At 37.1% G+C, this 23,037-nt stretch overlaps 1 protein-coding gene across 2 annotated transcripts in view; it reads left to right on the top strand.

The window, feature by feature from the left end:
• The window catches only part of EPHA6 (EPH receptor A6), a 429,534-nt gene that overhangs the window by 8,252 nt on the left and 398,245 nt on the right, over positions 1-23,037 (top strand). The window lies entirely within an intron of this gene.

The raw sequence follows: 23,037 nt of genomic DNA, 5'->3' as shown, positions 1-23,037 counted from the left end.
GAGGTGATGGATTCAGCATAGGGCTGTAGTTGTTTGGCGAGAAATTTGGCTAGGTTTTGTAGAGGTGAGCCTATGGAGCTGACTATAGGTCTCAGTGGGGTTCCTTCCCTGTGTATCTTGGGGAGACCATAGAGTTTGGGGCATCTGGATGATTTCTCTCTGGGAATGATTCTTTGCTGGATCTCTTCGCTGATGGGGGAGGCTTTTATTTTGGATCTGGTGGTTTTTTCCAGGTAGGTGGTGGGATCTGTATTTAGGGGTTTGTATGTGGAGTCTTGGAGTAGGTTGGTTAATTTGGTTTGGTAGTCAGATGTGTTCATAACCACCGTGGCGTTGCCCTTGTCTGCTGGTAGGATTATTATGCTGGTGTCTTCTTTCAGGTTACGTAGTGCTGTCTGTTCCTCTTTGGGTAAGTTGCTTTTGGGTGGCTTGCTGGTGCAGAGGATGTTGGTGATTTCGAGTCTGATTCTGTTAGCGTCGTTGGGGTTGATTTTGGTCAGGCTGGTTTCAACTCCACATATTATGAACACAAAGAGGAACAGACAGCACTACGTAACCTGAAAGAAGACACCAGCATAATAATCCTACCAGCAGACAAGGGCAACGCCACGGTGGTTATGAACACATCTGACTACCAAACCAAATTAACCAACCTACTCCAAGACTCCACATACAAACCCCTAAATACAGATCCCACCACCTACCTGGAAAAAACCACCAGATCCAAAATAAAAGCCTCCCCCATTAGCGAAGAGATCCAGCAAAGAATCATTCCCAGAGAGAAATCATCCAGATGCCCCAAACTCTATGGTCTCCCCAAGATACACAAAGAAGGAACCCCACTCAGACCTATAGTCAGCTCCATAGGCTCACCTCTACAAAACCTAGCCAAATTTCTCGCCAAACAACTACAGCCCTATGCAGAATCCATCACCTCACACGTAAAAAACTCATTCCAGTTTATAGAGATCATAAAGAAACAAAACTTACAGCCCAGCGACCTACTCGTGAGCTTCGATGTCATATCCCTCTTCACCCAAGTGCCTATCAAAGAAGCCTTGACAGCTATCCAAAACAAATATAACCCCCCCAAACACATCTTAGATCTGACCAACCACTGCCTATCCAACACATACTTCATCTATAATGGACAAAAATACAAACAAACAGAAGGAGCACCCATGGGATCACCCCTCTCACCTGTCATTGCCAACCTCTACATGGAACACTTTGAAACCCAAGCTCTAGAAAAATCGGATCACAAACCCAAACTCTGGCTCAGATACGTAGACGACACCTTCATAATCTGGCCACATGGGAAAGAAAAACTGGACAACTTCCTCACACACCTCAACAGCCTACACCCCAAAATACAGTTCACCATGGAAACAGAAGCTAACAACCAACTTCCCTTCCTGGATGTCTTAGTCTACAAGAAATCCAATGGCTCCCTAGGACACACCATCTACCAGAAGAAAACACACACAAACCGCTATCTGCACGCTCTCTCACACCACCACCCAGCACAGATCAACTCTGTAGCCAAGACACTCATCTCCAGAACAAAACGCTTAGCTGACGAACAACACCTAAAACCGAACTACACACTCTCACCAATGTACTAACATCCAATGGATTCCAAAGAAATAAGATTACAAACCTAATCCAAAAAGAAACCCCCACTAAAATCCAAGACAAAGAACAAGAAAACGGCAAAGCCCTCCTCCCATACATAAAAGGCACCACAGACAGAATCAGTAAGATCCTCCATAAACACAACATCAAAACAGCATTCTGCACAAACAGAAAAATATCCACCATCCTTAGAAACCCCAAAGATAAAATTGAATTAGAAAATCAAGGAGTATACGAAATCCCATGCACCACTTGTCCCACCACATACATCGGACAAACCAACAGAAGAATAAGTGCACGCATTGAAGAACATAAGAACTCAGTCAAAAAAGAGGAACCAACATCTTCCCTGGTCCAACACCTTAAAGCCACAGGACATGAAATTGACTTTAAAAATACCAGAACCATTGCCAAAAGTGAACATTTTAATAACAGAATAATCAGAGAAGCCATCGAGATAGAAAAACGCCCACACAGCATGAACAAGCGAGATGATACCTCCCGCCTACCAGCCATTTGGAAACCCGCCCTTATTGACAAACGACTCCCTAACACAAAAAATGATACCAGACCCACACTCACAAAAACCACACAGGATGTCACCACCACACATCCACGCAAAAAGCAAACCCAAAGCCACACCGATGATGAGGCACGACCACAAACCAGAAGCCAGACCACAGCTGCATCATTAGCCACTTTAAACCCCTCCAATCCATACATGAAGCAAACTGACACCCTCCATGAAAATGAGGCACGACCACAAACGCGAAGCCAAAAAATAGCAAGGCAGCCCAAAATCTTAAACCCCTCTGCAACTCAGACTAACCTGAGCACAACCAAACAACACCACAATCCCCCAGCCAATCAGAGCACAGCCACCCCCCAGCCAATCAGAGCACAGCCAAGCCCCTAACCAATCAGAACACACCTCCACCCAATCAGAACACAGCCAAGCTCCCACCCAATCAGTTCATACCCCCACTGGCAGTTAAAAGGAAGAAACAGCTAAGACCACACATTGCTGCTCAAAGCACGAAGCTGAAAACACCAGCCTGAAGATGACGAATGGGACTTCGTCGAAACGTCGCCAAGACACTTCCAATTTTACGCGGGAGAAAACCCGAACAACCAAAGACCTATATACAAATACCCGCGAAAACCTCAGAAAACTATATATATATATATATATATATATATATATATATATATCAAACCCCAAACCAACACAATAGATATCCTTTCTACAACTACATCCTTTCCCTATGAGGATGTAGTTGTGAAAAAGGACCATAGAAAGAGGGAGGATGGGAGGAGAACGAGGATGGGGAGTGCTAGGAAAGAAGGTGAGGAGAACAAATAACGAAAACATGGGCAACGTATATTTGATCATATGAAACTAAGGGGCCCCCTCGGCTTACGGTCACATGACGAGGGGAGAAAATGTGGTGATATTGGTACAAGCAAGGAAAGCAAAGAAATTACGGCTAGCAATATAGAAATTATGATCAAAATGCAGGTGGATTGGCTGGGACCTGTAACAAGGTCTAGGAGCTGGACGCAAAAAGTGCCACATTTATAAATAGCTTCCCCCATCAACTGGAAGTTACCCTGACGATGCTGGCAGCTGCCAGCGAAAGCTTGGTGTTTTATCCTATTAAAACTTTTTATAGTTTTATAATTTCCTGGTGTTCGTGCATTTTTTGCTAGTTAACATGAGTTTACCCAGAATCAACTTTTTGTTTTTAGCATTCTTAAGAATAAATATATAAATATATATATTGTTTTCTGAGGTTTTTGTGGGTGTTTGTATGTAGGTCTTTGGTTATTCGGGTTTTCTCCCACGTCAAATTGGAAGTTTCTTAGCGATGTTTTGACGAAGTCCCATTCGTCATCTTCAGACTGGTGTTTTCGGCTTCTTGCTTCTAGGAGCAATGTGTGATCGTAGCTGTTTCTTCCTTTTAACTGCTAGTGGGGGTATGAACTGATTGGATGGGAGCTTGGCTGTGTTCTGATTGGGTGGAGGTGTGTTCTGATTGGTTAGGGGCTTGGTTGTGCTCTGATTGGATGGGGGGTTGGCTGTGCTCTGATTGGACAACAAAGCACAACAAAGCCCCCACCCAAACAGAACATTCCCCCATCCAATCAGAGCACAACCAAGCCCCTAACCAATCAGAACACACCTCCACCCAATCAGAACTTATCAATTCAAATGTCTGTAGACTGCAGCTTTTTCACAAATAGGTTGATTTGTTAAATGGGTTCTTTGAGGCTATTTTACCAATCAATTTATTTCAGAAAAAGTTTGCATTGCTTCTATATTGATCTTTTTCTTTCGGCTATAATAAAAATTTGAATTTGACTTTGCTCAGATAGAACATCCAACATCTTTTGCCGCAACTTTCTTTCTTTTGTATCAAACTACTTGATAATTGTAATAAATTAAAAGTCCTGGAGTGATAAAATAAATTTCATGTAATCTGCAAAAGAAAATATTTCTAAATCTGTTAATCATTAATTATATTGTTCATGGCTGAATATTAACAAACAAGGGCCTGATAAAGGTTTTATCACAGACTAAAGCCATGTGAATAATATACTATTAGCCATGTAAAAATAGGGGAAATAGTTCAATAACTATAAAAATAGCAAATGATTGCATATATAAATTGTTAAATTTGATAACTGACAATGCTAGGTTAAGCTGACAAATTATATACAATTTTATATGCCAGTTTCTTATGTAAAAAGATGTATGCATACTTTTTCATTCTTAAGAAGCTTGCAAGTTGCTAATATTGTGACTAGGATTCCAATGCTCTGTATTATAAATGTAGGTAGGTAATATTATATAATTTGGGCTTTCTAATTTAGGCCAAAAAAGGAAGAGTAGCATAATACATAAGAAATGCCTAAATTTCACTTAGTATCTTCCCTTCCTTCCTTCCTTCCTTCCTTCCTTCCTTCCTTCCTTCCTTCCTTCCTTCCTTCCTTCCATCTGATCATCAAATTAGACAAGGAAAGACAAGGAAAGTCTTCACATGGCCTATAGTTAAAATACAAAACTTTCCATCACAAAATGTGATAATATCCAACAATTTAAATACAGATTTAGGGAAGGCATAATTATCCTGATTAACTTGATATATATGAAGAATTTTATTCCAATAGAATTTTCCATTATATTAAGAATAAAACCATATTTTGTTGTACAGATATTAACAATGTTGTGTGCACTATGTTATATTTTCTGTCTGAAGCCCTTGAAAAAGTTGAGGTTTTGACCATCCTCTATTTGTTCTAGTTCATATCTACTGAAAGTCAACTGCAATCTCCCAAGTGAAAGAGAAAGAAACAGAAACAGAGAAAGAAAGAGAAAGAGATTCCAGATGTTTTTATTTATCATTGGGAGTTCTTACTATTGGGTATATCAAACATCATTTCTGCATTGTTTTAAAACTTTGTTTTAAAAGTTGCTGCATGTTCTTTTTTATATGAGAAGGAATAATGTTCACTTTTCATACAGCATAATGACTGGAAGTATCTTGCCAAACTTGGAAGCCTCCATGTTGGCTGGATCTATAAATTATAAGGAAGACTGGGTTAAAGATAAAGAGACCACAGATTATTCACTATAACCTTTGTGTTTAGTCATACTCCAGTGTAAGAAAAAAAGTTCTACACTCACCCCTTTCTTTCTTTCATTATTACCAAATGTTTTAATTTATTTGGCAGAGCCTTATATGCCACGGACATTTATTTTTAATCCTTTTAAGAGTTGGCTGTATCCTGAATTCCTTGCAGCACAAATCTTATAATAGCTATTTGTCTGTGAAGATCTATAATAATATTAAATAATATGCTCTGTGTGGAAATTAATTCAACACAGACTATTGAAATCACTGCACAGTTAAGAAAGCTAAAGTGGCTGTTAGGACTTGTATGTCTCTGAAGTTGTGCTTTACTTAATTGAAACTTCACCACTTTTTTGAAATTATACCGAGTTACTTTTCATCAAGAGAGAACTACTATTAATGGACACAAAGAAGTTAATAGAGACTTCACTCTGCTTCTATTATTCACCTGTATCTGCCTGTCTGCACTGTTCTTTATGAAGTAGAGCACAGCATTTTCTAAACTGCCTATAAATGTATGTCTGCAGTGTCTGAGGGAAAGCACCATCACACTTTCACAAGGTGAAATACCTTATCCAGTTGTATCATAACTGGTTTCTACAGACTATTAATTGAGATTGTCTACAATCCAGGCTTCCCCACCTGGTATTCTCCAGAAATGTAGACTACAAATTTCAAAATTCCTCAGCAAGTATGAAAGCTGAAATTCATATGTTGTTAGAGTAGAAATCAAGCTCTTCTCATTTTTTTCTATATTTATGCCACTTCCAATGTATATTTGCAGCATCGAATATTTGTGTGTATATATGTTAATTGGTATAGGGTTTCATTTGCACATTATGGTATTTGTGGTAATTTTTCTGATTGTAGAATGAAATTCTGAATTGACCCCGATGATGTAATTTATCAAAATTAGCAGTAGAAAAATATTAGTCCATGAGTAGTCAAACAATCCATAGACTCAAAGCACTGTTGAAAATAGAATTATATCTTTAAAAGGAAGAATTAGAAAGTTGATTAGGACAGTGGAAATGATGCTTTATAATTAATAGAATAGAAGTTGGTAAAAAAAAAAATAAGCATATTTAGTCTTGAAAAGAGAGGACTGATAAAAAGGACATCATACAATGGCTGATGCAAAGGTATTTACCATGGCCAATTCTTTATTATCAAGCAATACAAGATGTGAAATAAGGGCCTAAAGTTACCTGAAGGCAAATACTTAACAATAATATCAGTGCAGTGGAAATTTATAGAAAAGGTGAAGTCTTCTTCATTGGAAATATTCAAGAAAAGTATGGTTTAATTGCGATTTCTGCACTAAGCAGTCAATTGGGGTCAGCATTTTAAATTGTCCCTTCCAATTCTAGCTCCCTACTAACTTCTGGAGGTTCAAACTGAAATGCTTCATTTCAACTACTGTCAGTGAAAATTATCCATTAAATGACCGCAGAGCATAATAATACTTCAAAGATGAGAAGATTTTTTACATGTATTAGGAAGCCGCCAGCAGTCTCATTAACTGTACTTCAAGATTATTAAAATGCTCTGTACATTGGAGACTGGTTTCCTGCTATAATTTCCTTGAATAGTTCCACCCACACTTGTGATAGCTGGTAATGAGGCTTCTGTTTCATGGCTAAAGCCTTAAAATTGTAGTCTGTTTCAAGGAACTGAAACCAAGCTATAAAAACAGAATGAATAAAATTAGATAACTGAAATGAAAAGAGTTGGAGCTGTGATTCTCTGTTTCTAAATGTTTCAGATACATTCACTAACAGAAGTTGCAAGGCATAGTTTAAAAATACTTGAATAATAATAGCACTTAAACTTATATACCGCTTCACAGTGCTTTGCAGTCCCCTCTACGTGGCTTACAGAGTCAGCATATTGCCCCCAACAATCTGGGTCCTCATTTTACTGACCTTGGAAGGATGGAAAGCTGAGTCAACCTTGAGACTTGAACTGCCAAACTGCTGACAGACGGCAGTGAGCAGAAGAGGCTTGCAGTACTGCAATCTAACCACTTATCATATCATAAACATTAACTGGACTGTATGATTTTAAAATATTGTTTATTCTTGATTAGTTGGGTAGATATGGGTTGGCTTCCTAGGCCATACTATTTGCATCAGAAGTCCCAGATCATTTCCATACATTTCTAGTTAGCTGATAACATAACCTTCTTGATGGTTATCTAATCTGACCTGATATAAAGCAGTTTTTTAGTTAACTATATATTAATATCATAAAGTTAGCATGTTAGCATTGGAATGTGAAAAAATAAAATATCCAATCTAAAGAAGCTGCACAGAAGAAAACAAGCATTTTATATCCCATGGTGTTACTGTGAGCCCAGACCCATATTCCATTTACACACATCATGTTTTAGGAACCTGATACAAGGAAAGAAGCCATTACAAATTCTATTAGTGCATGCTTCATTGCACTTTTCCTTAGAATAGAATTATAACGTTAAATTATTTATATTTTGATCTCATAAATCTGGATCAGCTGTCAAGCATTAGTAATTTTTAATGTAGACCAAATATACACAGAGAACCCAGGATACAGTGATTATCTGGAAATGGTCATTTTCAAAAGGATAAAAAGTAGTGATTGAAAGAAATGAAACCCATGCTAAATTAAATTCATGATTATGAAAATATGTTATACATGAAGCAAATGAAGAATTAAGATGTTTTAATTAAAAATAAATGAAATGTTAAGAGCAACAGCATCTTTTCTTCCATTCTGAAACTTTCTGCTTTCTGCCTTTCTTGTTCTAATAGATGACTGCAATCTGTAAGAACACCCTTTTGTCTATTTCAATATAAAATGTCAGAAGGAGAGTTTAAAGTGCAGTGACTGCTTAATGAAAGTAGAGAAACAGTTGTATATTTTCCAATGAAGATGACAGAATCAATAATAAATTAGATTTAATTATATGTTGACATTTATTACAGCATGTTAACATTTATTGACACCACCCTGTCTTCCCCCATTTCCTTATCTGCACAGATACTATTATTCTTGGTTCAGATACTGAACACAATTTGCAAAGATTAATATGGATATGGTGTTAAAACTAAACAGTTTAAATAAGGTGACCAACTTTTTTACAATGAAAAGGAGGACACAAATCAATTGAAGAAAAAAATATCATAAATAAAAGAAACATTTTATTCATTGCAACAATAATACAGACAACTTGCATGTGCAAAGTTTGCCAGCCGGGTGTTTTGGCACACTCCATAGCAATTCCTATTGGCTTTCGAAAGTCAGTAGTGGGAGTAGCACAGCTCATGCAAAAGTTGAAAAAAAAACATCAAAAAAAGGTGCCAGAACGCCGTTCTGAGCGTTCTATGAGGGAAAAAAAAGCACTGCAGATTAGTCTTCAAATATCGAAAAGGAGGACATGAAGGAGGACACTTTTTGAGGGAGGACAGAACTTACAAAAGGAGGACTGTCCTCCCTAAAGGAGGACGGTTGGTCACCTTAGTTTAAAACATGATGGTTCAGATTTGCATCTTGTTGGCCACATTTGTGGGTATAATTGAAAAACTTGTTCCTAATATTTGTGTCACAATATTGATTGCTTGGTTGTAGCAGTATTTTTTGAGAGTCATTCCCCATTTCTATTAACAGAATTAGCAGCTTAGTTTATTGGTGGAAATGGCTGAAGCTATTACAGATAATATATGTATATGTGCATGTATAATGTGTGTGTGTGTGTGTGTGTGTGTGTGTGTGTGTGTGTGTGTATTCAAGAATATTGGTAAAAATACGACTCCCGGGCATAATTAGAAATAAAAGAATGAAACACGATCACCGGGAGAGTTGAAGTAAAAATACTTTACTAAAAATATATTAATACTAAAAAGTTGCCAAGCTTTCGCTGGGGGAACTCCCCAGCATCGTCAGGGCTAAAAGGCCATTGCAGTAAAGGTGGTTTAAGTAGGTTCAAGTAACGTTTGCGCACGGCTCTTAGACCGTGTTACTGGCCCTGATTGGCCAGCTGAAAGCCAAGATGTGTCTATAACGTTATGTTCTTTTCTTTGGATGCCCTTCCCTATCCCTCCACTATTGGTCTTTAGAGGCATTAGTAACCTTACATCCCCTCCTCTTCCGATAATACCAACGTCTGCCATGTCGGGGGGAGGACTTGATCTGATGTTTTCTTGTGTTTTACAATGGGGATAGGGCTCCACTAACTGTGGGTTAATATCCCTTCCCAATTGTGTATCTCTCTCCTCCTTTGTCATGTTAACAGCTCCTATCCGGGTATGGTATGCCTCAACAATCAAGTCTTTATTCCCCACCTCAGTCTTCCTTTGCAATGAAGAGGAGCGTCCCATGTGGAGAGGGGAGAGAAAGCATAGAATGACAACCCGCTCGATCAGCAAGGGGAGGAGTAATGAGAGCGGTTTGAGTGCCAAACAACAGGAGGGAACGTATGTAAGGAAGACTGAGGTGGGGAATAAAGACTTGATTGTTGAGGCATACCATACCCGGATAGGAGCTGTTAACATGACAAAGGAGGAGAGAGATACACAATAACATTATAGACACATCTTGGCTTTCAGCTGGCCAATCAGCTATATTGCTTAGAGATAGAGGAGTTTGCTAGTATTAGTTCTCATTTCACATCTGAAACTTCTCTGGCTGCCCATACTTACAAGCTTGGAAAAAAAATCAAAACCTTCATTAAATTTTCCTTTATGGCTTAACTGGAGAACAGAAACTAGAAGGGAATCATGATTTACAATGAATGTGCCTATGATCTCCTTGTCCACTTGATAACATCAAATGTTTGCAAGAACATTTTACCCATCAATAGATATTGTCCCTTAAATTCAATAAATTTTGAAAACAAAAATTTTCAATATATATATATATATATATATATATATATATATATATATATATATATATAGAAAATTTTTAAATTTTACAAAACAATACAGTTCCCTTCCCCAAACCCCCCCAACCCTCCCATGCCCTCCCCCGACCTTCCCAGAGCTGAATACAGGCTTAATTAATATTTTTTCAAAAAGTCTTAAAACAAATATAAACCATAAACAAATCTAAATACATTAATTAAAGAAATTGTAAAATAGTTAACAATAATATATGTATAAAAAAAACAAAAATACAAAGAAATATGAGAAAATAGGAAGAAAGAAGTATTAATATATTTTTAATAAAGTATTTTTACTTCAACTCTCCTGGTGATCGTGTTTTATTCATATATATATATATATATATATATATATATATATATATATATATATATATATATATATATTTCTAAAATTTGGATTGCTAGCAAAGAATTAAGGGAGAACTGGAATAGCTATTTCGAACTCTGTCTGTCTTTGCAGCTCTTCTGAAGCATTGTAAGAAGTCTCATATAAGGAGTAATATAAGGAGCACTTAAGACTGAAGTGGCCCTTTAGAGAATTACTTTAAACCAAGTCACTCAAAATGACATTATTTTCTAGAATAGTGATGCAATACTTCTGCTATACTTTATCTCTTAATCATCCTTTGCTGAGACATATTCATATTATGATACTGTATATTTCTGAAGATTTAATTTCTTAGGATATACTTCTCACAAATCCATTTTTTATATATATAAATTATAAGGATTTTAATCATTTGGAAGGAAAAGAATATTTGTAACTTCTAAAGTACAGAAGGAGCAATTATACATAAATGTTAAGCAATTTGCACTCAAGGACTTTGAGTTATTTAAAATGAATGTATATCCAAATGTAGTAGGCAAGTAAAATTAGAATGTATTTTATTTTAGATTCCTAATAACTCCATGAAGACCTCTGAAGCATAAATACAGGAGATTATTACTTCATTATTGTTTATATGTGATGATGATGATTTCTCAAAATATCCAATAGTCCTGAATCTCTCATCAAAATATTAATTAGGTCTGAGATTGCTTGTTTCAAGATTAGCCAATATTGGTTAATTAATAACATTCACATAACACACTTTTGAAAAATGTATTTTCCTTTTTATGTGTTTGCTGGCCAAATAACAGTCCTGAAATCTATATGCTACCCATATGAACGTACAGTAATAGACAAGGCTAACATGCAATAGTTAAATGGATTCAAATGAATAATTTAAATGCTGAACCTCTCAATTATTAATTTAATTCTTTGGTAACTGGATGCCAACCTTAATACAGGACCAGAAGAGTTGCCTGGAGAGGAGTTTTGTGCTATTATCTGGGAATGGTTTGTACCTTGTTGGACTGAGGAAATAGACAGGGTCCTTAGATCTATGAACACAGCCATATGCTCTTTAGATTCATGCCCATCGTGTGGGGGTATATGAGCGAATTATAGCAGTGGTTAATTGTTATTTGAGAGAGGAGGTTGTTCCTTTACTCTTAATGAGGTCCTGGTTCATCCTCTCCTCAAGAAGTCATTACTGGACCCCACCATGATGAACAATTTTCTTCTAGTATCTAATGTCCCATTTGGGGGGGGGGGGAAGTAATTGAAAATATGGTTGCATAGCATTTCAAAAGATCTTGGAAGAAGTGGAAGATTTGGGTTCCTTTCATCCCGGATTCAAGAATCAGGGTGGGCAGAAACAGCATTGGTCACCCTTTTTGATGTTGTTCAGTAAGATCAGAATAGAGGTTATGCATCCATCCTTGTCCTACTTCACTTCTCTGTGAAGTATCATTGACAACCATGGCATCTTTCTGGAATCAGTTAGAAGATTGGGGATGGCCAATATGGTATTCTGCGGGTTCACCTCCTTTCTCCAGTGTAAATTCGTTGGGGAAGAGTTCCTACTTTCAGTCCCTACTATGTGGGGTACTGCATGGTTTAGTTTTATCGACTTTCCTATTCAACATCTTCACTAAGGCATTACATAAACTCATCTGTTATCATGGATCCTTCTGTACTTGGAGGCTGAAAGGATTAGGGATAAGCTTCAGTTGAATCATGGCAAGACTGAGTGGCTTTGGGTTTGGGGGCCTACCATTTCTAGGTCTATGCCATCTTTGATTGTAGATGGGGTTGCATTGCCCTAGTGCACAAATTGAGAATCCTCCTTGATTTATAACTCTTCAAGGAGTAGGTGGCACTCATTGTATGTTGTATGCCAGTTGCATCAATCCTAGATCAGGAAGCTCTGCTCACAGTACCCACACCCTAATTATCTCCATATTGGATTACTGTAATGAACTGTACATTGCCTAAGGAGCATCTGGAAAGTTTAGCTGGTTCAGACTCTAGTGGCAAGAGTAATTATGTGTGGTTTCAGAACAGCACAACACCCTCTGCTCTACTGTATGAGCTGCATTGATTGCCAGTCTGCTCCCAGGCCCAATTCAAGATGATGTTTTTAACCTTTAAAACCCTTTATGGCCTGGGACCAAGTTATCAAAGGGACAGCATTTCCCCAATGATCTCTGCCCTTTCCATTAGACCTGTCTGAGAGGGCATGGTTTAGGTCCTGTCTATTAGGGACTATGATGAACCAGGGCATAGCACAGAGGCAAAACAGTCAACTGGCAGTTCAAACCGCCCTTTATTTGCTGCAATTTTCCCCCAAATGCTCCCACATTTCTGGCAAGCTGCAGAACAAAGTAAGACATAGACACCTTTAGCAGCCTCTGGCTGCAAGTAGTTTCACAAGTTTTTAACTCTTCATCCAGGGAGAGTGTGTTTATGGACCAAGCTGTCCTCCTTCAGATTTCAACTCACACACAGTTAGAAGAGTAACTTACTCAAGGCCACGTAGGTAACAAGGAAAGAAACATACATCCAAATTCTAACAAATCTGTGGAAATACAAGCTTGCCTGAGCAGTTTCAGAAGAGAAGCCAAAATTCAGTCTGAAGTCTTTGAACACAAAATCAAGTTTGTCAGCCAGTCCAATAGTCAGAATTTCAGGATTTCCAAGCAGAAATCACAACACAGAACAAGAGATCAGAAAGTTGTCTCCAAGATCAGCAACGGCACACAAAACTCCAAGAAATCAACGTTTGTTCCCGGCAAATGCCCCTCCACACAGTGTCTCCTTAAGTCTCAGTCTCCAGTGTGCCTCATGGAGAGGGGTGGGGTGCTCTCCTTCTGAGTAGTTGAGCCTGCCTGCATTGTTCCCTCCTTCTCTCCACTCTCCGTGTTCTAGGATCAGGAGGGGGTGGCCCTTGCTCATTGCCTGAGCTTTGACTCTCATGTTCATCCTGTCCCAATCCTGAAGGCCCTGGCCTGCCTTGACCTGCTCTTCTTCACATTCCTCTGAATCTACAGACACCTCTCCCTTGACCTCCTTAGGCTCCAGTTCCAGCTCATTTTCCTCAGCAGATTCAGGCTCCGACAGAGGCATAACAGGGACTTTCATTTGAGAGGTTCCAGGATGTGGGCTTTCTGTGCTGTGTTCTTATGGAACATTCTCCCACACAAAATAAGATGAAACTATTCCTGTTTACATTCCATACGTGTCTCAAGACCTGTCTATGTCATCTGGTCTAGACTAGATCTAGCGATCTCAAGAGACTGTGAATTTCTTACAAAGGCTCTGGAATTGTGTTTAATTCAATCTTTCCTGTACCACATCCTTGTATTTTTATGACTGTTTTTAATCATTGTTTTTATATATTTATTGCTATATGATGCCCAGAATTACTTTGTGTGATGTGGGTGACTATATAAATTTATTGAATAAATAAATATTTTTTTCTTTAGTAGTGGCTATTCAATTAATGTTCTGATATGAGAAAAGATCGGCATATTAATTTACATTTTTGCTACCACAATAAAGACAATTATGCAGCACCATCAGCATATGGTGATTCATAGAGGCATGCTTTAGCTTGTTTATTAGTAAGACAAGTCAATATAGAAATGGAAAGAATATATATTCAGGATGGTGATTGCAGAAAACTGGAATAATATAACTACTCTCATTTGTTGTTGTTGTTGTTAATTGTAAAGTCGTGTCCAACCCATCGTGACCCCATGGACAGCGTTCCTCCAGGTCTTCCTGTCCGCTACCATTTTCTGGAGTCCATTTAAGTTCACACCTACTGCTTCAGTGACTCCATCCAGCCATCTCATTCTCTGTCGTCCCCTTCTTCTATTGCCCTCAATCTTTCCCAGCATTAGGCCCTTCTCCAGTGAGTCCTTCCTTCTCATTAGGTGGCCAAAATATTTGAGTTTCAACTTCAGGATCTGGCCTTCTAAAGAGCAGTCGGGGTTGATCTCTTCTAGGACTGACCGGTTTGAACGCCTTGCAGTCCAAGGGACTCGCAGGAGTCTTCTCCAGCACCATAGTTCAAAGGCCTCAATTTTTTGGCGCTCAGCCTTTCTTATGGTCCAACTTTCACAGCCATACATTGCAACTGGGAAAACCATGGCCTGGACTATACATACTTTTGTTGGCAGGGTGATGTCTCTGCTTTTTAGTATGCTGTCTAGATTTGCCATAGCTTTCCTCCCCAGGAGCAAGCGTCTTTTAATTTCTTGGCTGCAGTCCCCATCTGAGGTGATTACTCTCATTTAGGAAACCCTTATTTGAATTTTACTTCATCATACTCTAATATGTAGCATGTAAGTAGCATTTATAATGTGAGATTCTTGCAAAGTTGTTATAAAGGCAGATGAGTGCACATCAGCTTGTATGCAGCTTCTTAAAACAAAATTGCAATTAAATTCATAACTTTGAATATTTTGTGTTTACCATATATATATATAGTGATCCTCTCTATTTTGACTGATTGCCAAGTGTAACATATTTAACAAATACATATGCAAACCCTACTCCCAAATCTCACTTCTTTATTGTATACCTGTGCTCATAAATCTTGTATACAGAAGAAGCAGGAAGATAAGGCAGAAAGATTAAACTATTTTGTGTGTGGGAGTGTTACTGTTAAGCAACACACCTTGTGTGTATCTAAAATCCAATTGAAGACAATATCTATAATTTAGAATTGAACTATGGAATTCTTGGTGCTTTCTGAGTTTCGATGTTTGATGGCAGATGCCTTATTAACCAACTAGGAAACACCATCAGCACTGATGTTGTATAACGAATATCTGAGTTTATTGGAAGGATACATATTGGCTCAGGTTATTTTCAGAGTTGTGGTTAAAAGGGTAGAAATATCCACCCTATCAATAGGCATCCAGTTGTAAATTTTGTAGTATTTGAAACACAGTTGACATGATTCAGAAATAATAATTCTGATCATCTGATCTCTAGACAAAATGTACAAAGAGAGAACATTTTCTCCTCTATATACAAAATAACTGATCACGTGGGAGAAAGTTTCTTCATTTTTATCTTGCTTTTAGATTATCAAGATGGTCAGCGGAAACCAAATGGAACAAGTGGATATATGTAGGCAAGTGATAGCTGGCAGTGTGGAATGTATATTTAAATCCCACACATTTTAGCATACATTAGAAACAGAAGACTGATTGTTACTTTGGAATAATAACAAGATAACAGACTGTGCACCATGGAGAATGAGATTTTCAAGGATTGCTGTTCTCAAGCATGTACTTCAGTTTGACAGCCTGGCCATGCACCTGTAAAATGCACATGCTGCTAAGGCTTGTTGCTTAACATTATAAATAATAAATGAACAGTGAGTGCAAAAGTGTCAGACTGGATCAGTTAAGAAATTATTATAAAAGAGAAAATATCAAACCTAGCTGTTCAGGCAGTTGAAGAGACATAAGGCTCAGAAGTAAATCAACTTTTTACATGATTATATACTGCTGTTTATTTTTTATACAGGTTTTTAATTGTTGTAAGCTGCCCGATGCCATGAAGCCATGCATTAGAATGATAAAGAAATAATAAATTAAATTTCTTTCTGCATTACTATCACTATCATCGTTAATATGTTTGGAACACAATAACTTGAGTGGGATTCTGGGCAGGAGGTTAGCCAGCCCATATTTGGGACATGAGAGCTGCTGTAGGGCAAGGTCAAATGCTCGTTCTTCACTCAAGCTCCTGTCAGGGAAATGAAGGAAACCCCCAGCTGGGCATCGCCAGGGCAACAATGATGTCACCAGCTAATCCTTTCAACCCGGAAGTGCTTTGTTGCTTTTGACACAAGTGCAAAAAAAAAAAATCATTATTATATCAATGAATATAGCTGTAGCCACGGTTTGTATACTTTGTGTTTTCCATCAGGTACATTTTCAAAATCTTCATTAAATAGGGATTCATTAAGGCTGAAAACCTATGTATGGAAAACCTAGTCTAAAATCTCAATGAAATCAATGAGACTTACTCTTGTCAAGAACATATCTTGAGCATACTGTAAAATAGATCTTTAAATAAGACTAAGCTGTGACCGAACTGAATGACCTTCTCTTGAATTTTCATCTGTCAAGGAAATATATTTGGCACGGCTCAAGATTCCATTCTACTATTGAATCTTTTTCTCCCTCTTAAGATTCTGCAGATACTTCAAAGACCTGGGGAGGGAGTTATGTTATCAGGCCTGGGCGGGGGGGGGGTGTCCTAGGGTACTTTGGAACTTTTGTGATTATTACCATTATCATTCTCTCATTTGGTATTCTTTTAAAAAACGTTTTTAATAATGTTTATACAGTATGTATTTATTGGTTTTCTTTTTTGAGTTTTGTACACAACCCAGAGTCATTTTCTTATAAGATAGGCGGCTATACAAATATGATAAATAAAAAACAACAAAAGATCTATATATCCTTGAAATATGTATCATTAGCAGATATTCTTTCATTTTCTAAGACATATGGCTCTTGTTTTTGTTTTAAAGTTGAAAGAAGAAAGATTTTGAGGGATGCAAGTGGGAAAGGGAAAGAGGAGTTTTAATTGTACCTCAGGTTTGGATACACGGTACATCATCATAATACCACTATCACTGTTTTAACCTTAATTGTACTGTTTGTATTTACAGAAGAGAGAAAAATATATTTGTTCTCTGAACTATAATGAACTGATCTGAGATTATTATATTTGTAGTAAGCTACATCTTCCTTATAATAGCCTGACTTTTTTCCTTCTTCATTTTCTCATTCCCCAAAGATAACCACAGTGTTAATGTGCCACGTAACATTTTTTATCAAATCTTTACAGCAATATTTTGCGGAAATCTGTCTTGCATTTTTCTTATATTTTCTCAATAATATTCTTTATTTCCAAAACAAACTTCTGTTGTTTTGATTTTCAGAATATTTGAGAATTATCTTTGAATTCTCATGGTAGCATTTTTGAGCTATATTGCTTAGAGATAGAGGAGTTTGCTGGTATTAGTTCTCATTTCACATCTGAAACTTCTCTGGCTGCCCATACTTACAAGCTTGGAAAAAAAATCAAAACCTTCATTAAATTTTCCTTTATGGCTTAACTGGAGAACAGAAACTAGAAGGGAATCATGATTTACAATGAATGTGCCTATGATCTCCTTGTCCACTTGATAACATCAAATGTTTGCAAGAACATTTTACCCATCAATGGATATTGTCCCTTAAATTCAATAAATTTTGAAAACAAATACTTTTTGTTTGATATAAGAGTGCAGAGCAAAACAGGATTGTGAATATTAGATTATGTACACTTCCCTGTTGATTCCACCACTGAATAAAAGGAAATCAACAAGGAGAAAATATAGCTATATTTTCTCCTTGTTGATTTCCTTTTATTCTTTTATTTATCATACCCATAATAGCATAGGAAATCACAGAATGTAACCAGTTGGAAGGGATACTGAAGAACACTTAGTTCAACCCCAGTGTGGTAATCCACTTCTACTGCATCTCCATCAGATAGCCATTCTAAGCTATTGTTAAAACACCTTCTGCAACAGACACTACATCAACTCTAGAGGCAGAAACATTACAAAAGGGACTTAACATTTCCTTCAGAAATGAGAAATATATTTGTCTGAAAGGCTGATGGATTCTGATTCGAACAACATTTATCAAAGTACCATTGCTAGGAAGTTCTTCAGTTCAAGGAGATGGATTTAAGGATTTCCAGAACTAGCATTTTGCCCATCATCAGGATCAAAGATGAAAAGATGAGGTGAGACAGAGCAAAGCTGCTGAGTGAATCAGAAAAGTAGGTCAGGGCTTCTAGTGTCTGACTCTCTAGGACATTTGCCTTTGTATCTCAGCTGTCTCATTTCATGGGCTCTTTGCAGATCAGCAGGGGAAAAAAGAGGTTCAATAATACAACAAGAAACAGTGAAAGCAGCTCATCTTCTTTTCAGAGCTCAAGGAAAATAGATTCTGTAGTTGCCTCGGATTAGGGATTTACAATACTGTAGAGACTGAAGGAGTTGTTTGGAAGAAAATCTAGGGACTATGAGATTTTTAAAAGAAAAAAAATCTCCCAGAGCCACAAGCATTTTACTGGTTACTGGGATTTATTATCTCATTTGTTTGGAAGGAGCTATTAGTGAAATACTTCTTTAGAATGCATATGTCATTTTGGTGAGATTTATTTATGGTGTTCCACCTATGTGACTAAATCCCATTATGATATAACAACTTATGATGTTTTAGCTATCAGATTTGTATGTATTTTTTTTCTTTCATTTATTCATTTCATTTAGTAGTTTTTTTGTAAAAAATACACAAGTGCATTGTTTCCATGGAAAATCATTTTAAAACACTTCAGGGTAATGAATGTAGTTTTCATTCACAGAGCTGTGCATAAATATCTTACACTTAAAAAAGAAGAACAAAGAATCCTTATAACAAATTATGAAGTAGGCTAGGCTGTAATATACTCTCTGAAATGTTTGAACCAAGTGTTTAACAGACATTAATATTGTCATTTTATAGTTTCTATAAGAAGCCCAATCAATAATAATTTACATAAAGAACACATTTGGCAGAGTTATAGAATCACAACGATCAGGGTGGAGAGTTGAAATCTGAATATCTGAAGGACATTCCATTGGGGGGGGGACTGCATTGGAGCACACTGTTTGCCTTATTGAGAACAATATTCTTGGGGGGGGATGTGGCTGACCTGGTTATGGACCACTTGTTTCCACATGTTACCTATGGAAAAATTCAGTGCCTTAGTAAGAGGTATAAATATAAAAGCTGTAACTTTTCCTAACATTCAGTGCAGGAGGGGAAAAAAATTCTGCCATTTAAACTACTGGACTACTGCAACGCACTTTACATGGGGCTACCCTTGAAAAATATTCGGAGACTACAGTTGGTCCAGAATGCAGCTGCGCGAGTGTTAGTGGGTGCTCCTCGATACACCCACGTTACACTTATCCTCCGTGAGCTGCACTGGTTGCCTATTGGTCTCCGGGTCCAATTCAAGGTGTTGGTCATTACCTTTAAAGCCGTATATGGCTCAGGGCCAGGCTACTTGCGAGACCGTCTGCTACCTCATAGTTCCCTACGTCCGGTTAGATCCCACAGGCTGGGCCTCCTTCAGGCCCCGTCGGCCAAGCAGTGCCATTTGGCGGGGCCGCGGAGGAGGGCTTTCTCTGTGATGGCGCCCACGCTTTGGAATCAGCTCCCCCGGAGATTAGGACCACTCCCACCCTATTGGTCTTCCATAAGCTACTTAAGACCTGGCTTTTCCGGCAGGCCTGGGGTTTATAAAACCTTACCCCTGTATTGTTGTTTTGTTATGTTTTATGTGTTTTTATTGTTAGCCGCCCAGAGTCCTTCGGGAGTGGGGCGGCTTATAAATTTTAAAAATAAATAAAATAAACATATGCCTCTTAAAAATTCATTTTTAAAAAAACCTCCCTATAGGAAAAGAGAAAATTTGCACACCTCGTTCTGCATACATTGTTTATTGTTTCATTCTTGCATTGACTTATCCTGCATTCCGCTCTTGTTCCCTAGAAGAATATCATCTTCTGCAGTTTAGAGCTCAACTAAGGCACAATGTATAAACTTATCCATAACAATTAAGCTACCAATCTCTCTGCAGAATTCCAATCATCATGTTTAATTTTTCACCCAATGAAACAAAAAACCTGCCTTTACTTGCCTTTCATGCTAATGGCTCATTCTGAAGAGGTGTTTTCTAGAAAAAAATGATTACAATACTATAAGGATTCAGACCTAGGCATGAACTGAGAATCCTATTTATTTTTCTACTAGTTATTTTTATTGAAATCTGCATGGGGGAGCACACTTTTTTCCAAGAGGTCCTTTTGAACCTTTGAGCAGTCTTCAATGCCATCAAACATATTTTCTCAGCTGCTCATGGTGATTAGGAGTGGAAAGCTCTCTCTTGTGGTGAAGAGTGTTTCTGCTCCTTCCTAAGAGTAATATCAGTTGGTGATAATAGCAGAGAAGTCATCCAGGGTTTGCTTATTTGTGAGATGCCAGAGAGACTGGTCCTCTCTCTTTGCATTTTAATATCTGAATAAAGCCACTGGAAGAAGTCACCCACTGATATAGGCTGAGGTGTTATCAACACACGGGTAATATTTAGTTGTACATCATCACCTTGGGCTGAATTGAGACACAGTGGAAATCTTGACCTGGTGCTTGAAGACTTTAAGTCTGGATCCTGAAAATGAATTGCAGAAACAACTGGAGTCTTTTGCCTGCTGCTAGTTGGTTCTTTTATTCTTCCTAAAGGCATAATAGAATGACAACAGTTGGAAGGGACCTTGGAGATCTTCTAGTCCAACCCCCTGCTCAAGCAGGAAACTCTATACCATTTCAGACAAATGGTTGTCCAATCTCTTTTTAAAAACCTCCAGTGTTGGAGCACCTACAACTTCTGGAGGCAAATTGTTCCGCTGATTAATTGCTCTATATGTCAGGAAATTTCTCCTTAGTTCTAGTTGCTTCTCTCTTTGATTAGTTTCCATCCATTGCTTCTTATTCTGCCTTCAGGTGCTTTGGATAATATGTTGACCTCTTCTTTGTGGCAACCCCTTAGATACCAAAACCTGCAACTTAGGTGTTCTAGATACAAGATTTTTGCTAAATAAGGATATGTAGGTCATAGCTACGAAAAGCTTTGCTCAACTGTGACTAGTCCATCAGTTGCAATTCTTTCTGGTATATTGGCAATAGCTTTCCCACATTTATTATTTTACCTGTAGAATCAGTTACTGCAATGGTTACTAAATAGTGTTGATGTTAATTGCAGCATATGAAGTGCATTTGGCAAATGAGATCTCCCTGTGCCATGTGTCATCAATTTTGCAAACTGCTGCATTGACTTACAAGAAATTTCTGAGTGCTGTTGAAAATGCTGGTTTTGTTCAACAAAGTCTTTTATGTCTTGATATCTGGGTAACTGACTTAACTCATCTCATGCATCTGTCTTGAGTGTTTTTGTCGCAAGAGTTACTCCTGCATAACTCAAGGAGGGGCCCAGACCCTTTTTTTCAGTTTATGCTCTGTTCTTACCTTAGCAAATGAAATAAAAATGGCCTATCTAGAATGTCTAGAAGATCAGTCAAAATGGTGCTCTTTTTTAATATGTTTAATACTGAATCTAGCTGTAATTATTGTTGAGAAGATTCAAAACATCCTAGATACTGTGTACCTCCGTATGTTCCCATTATTTAACAGAATAGTTAATATGTGTTTTTTATTTAGAAATGATATAAAAGGGACCATATTTTCGTGATAATATAAGTTTAATTATGAATCTCAGAATTTGCAGCCCATAAAATGCATGCTATATTTTTATGCTATTTATTCATATTACTATTTATTCATATTACATTTTATATGCAGAAAAGGATGCATCAATAGCATGTGTGTGTTTAATGCCTAGAATTCCACAGAAGAGAACCTATGAAGCATTATTCCTTGTTGTTATTCCATATAAAAGAACAAAGTTAGAGTTACAGTATGTGCTATTTTTGTGGCACAGTTAAGTATTTCCACTTGAAAGAAATATAAACTAAACATAAATCTCATAAAATGTCAAATTTCTGCAAATATAAAGCATACAGGACTTTCAGACATCACTTCCTCATGTTACAGTTTTCCTGTAAATATTGTAGCATGCTGCTGTTTCTTTCTGCCAGCATTTATAGGGGCATTTAATTTAATATATTCCACCAATTTCCACATTTTTATTCAGATAAACAAAAGCCTTCTAAAATATTCTACACTGCTTCTACATATATCACACTGCTTTTGAATAGTAGTTAGTTTATAAATACATCAGAAATCAGTATTTAAATAAAAATATGATTAAATAAAAGTATGATCAATTATTTTTTAATTATTCACCAATTTGCAAACATACTGAACCATAAACTAAACAACCAGTTTGTTTTTGTATTTTGTTCAAATATTTTCCAATGGATAATTTGATATGTTATGCAAACCCAAGTCATTGGGCTAAAAAAGGATCATAATTCTATTAACCACAGGAAATAATATGTTACAAACTGTTCAAACTATCTTAAATGTACATTATCAATGTTGATCATTCTCAAAATAGCAAGTGTATTTAAATTTGCACATACCCTCATATAGATACGTATATATGCACATATGCACAAAATAAGATGAACTCCATTTTATTATCCTAATCCTATGTGTGATTTCTTAAAAATAATTTCCTAGGATTTAGTTCAACATAAGTATATACAAAACTACAGGTTTTATATATGAAATATAAATTTTATATTTCAAACCTGGAATAAAATCTCTCTTATTTCTTCTTTAGTATTGATTTTAAATTTCAAAATACTTTGTGTTGTCATTATGGATATGATTTTTAGGAGAACATGAAGATATATTGTATGAGGG

This window comes from Crotalus tigris, unplaced genomic scaffold, assembly GCF_016545835.1.
Source record: "Crotalus tigris isolate CLP2741 ecotype Arizona unplaced genomic scaffold, ASM1654583v1 scf7180000017646.2482762, whole genome shotgun sequence".
Lineage (NCBI taxonomy): Eukaryota > Metazoa > Chordata > Lepidosauria > Squamata > Viperidae > Crotalus > Crotalus tigris.
The sequence above is the reverse complement of the archived record's forward strand: the minus strand, read 5'-3'. Positions and strand labels throughout refer to the sequence as shown.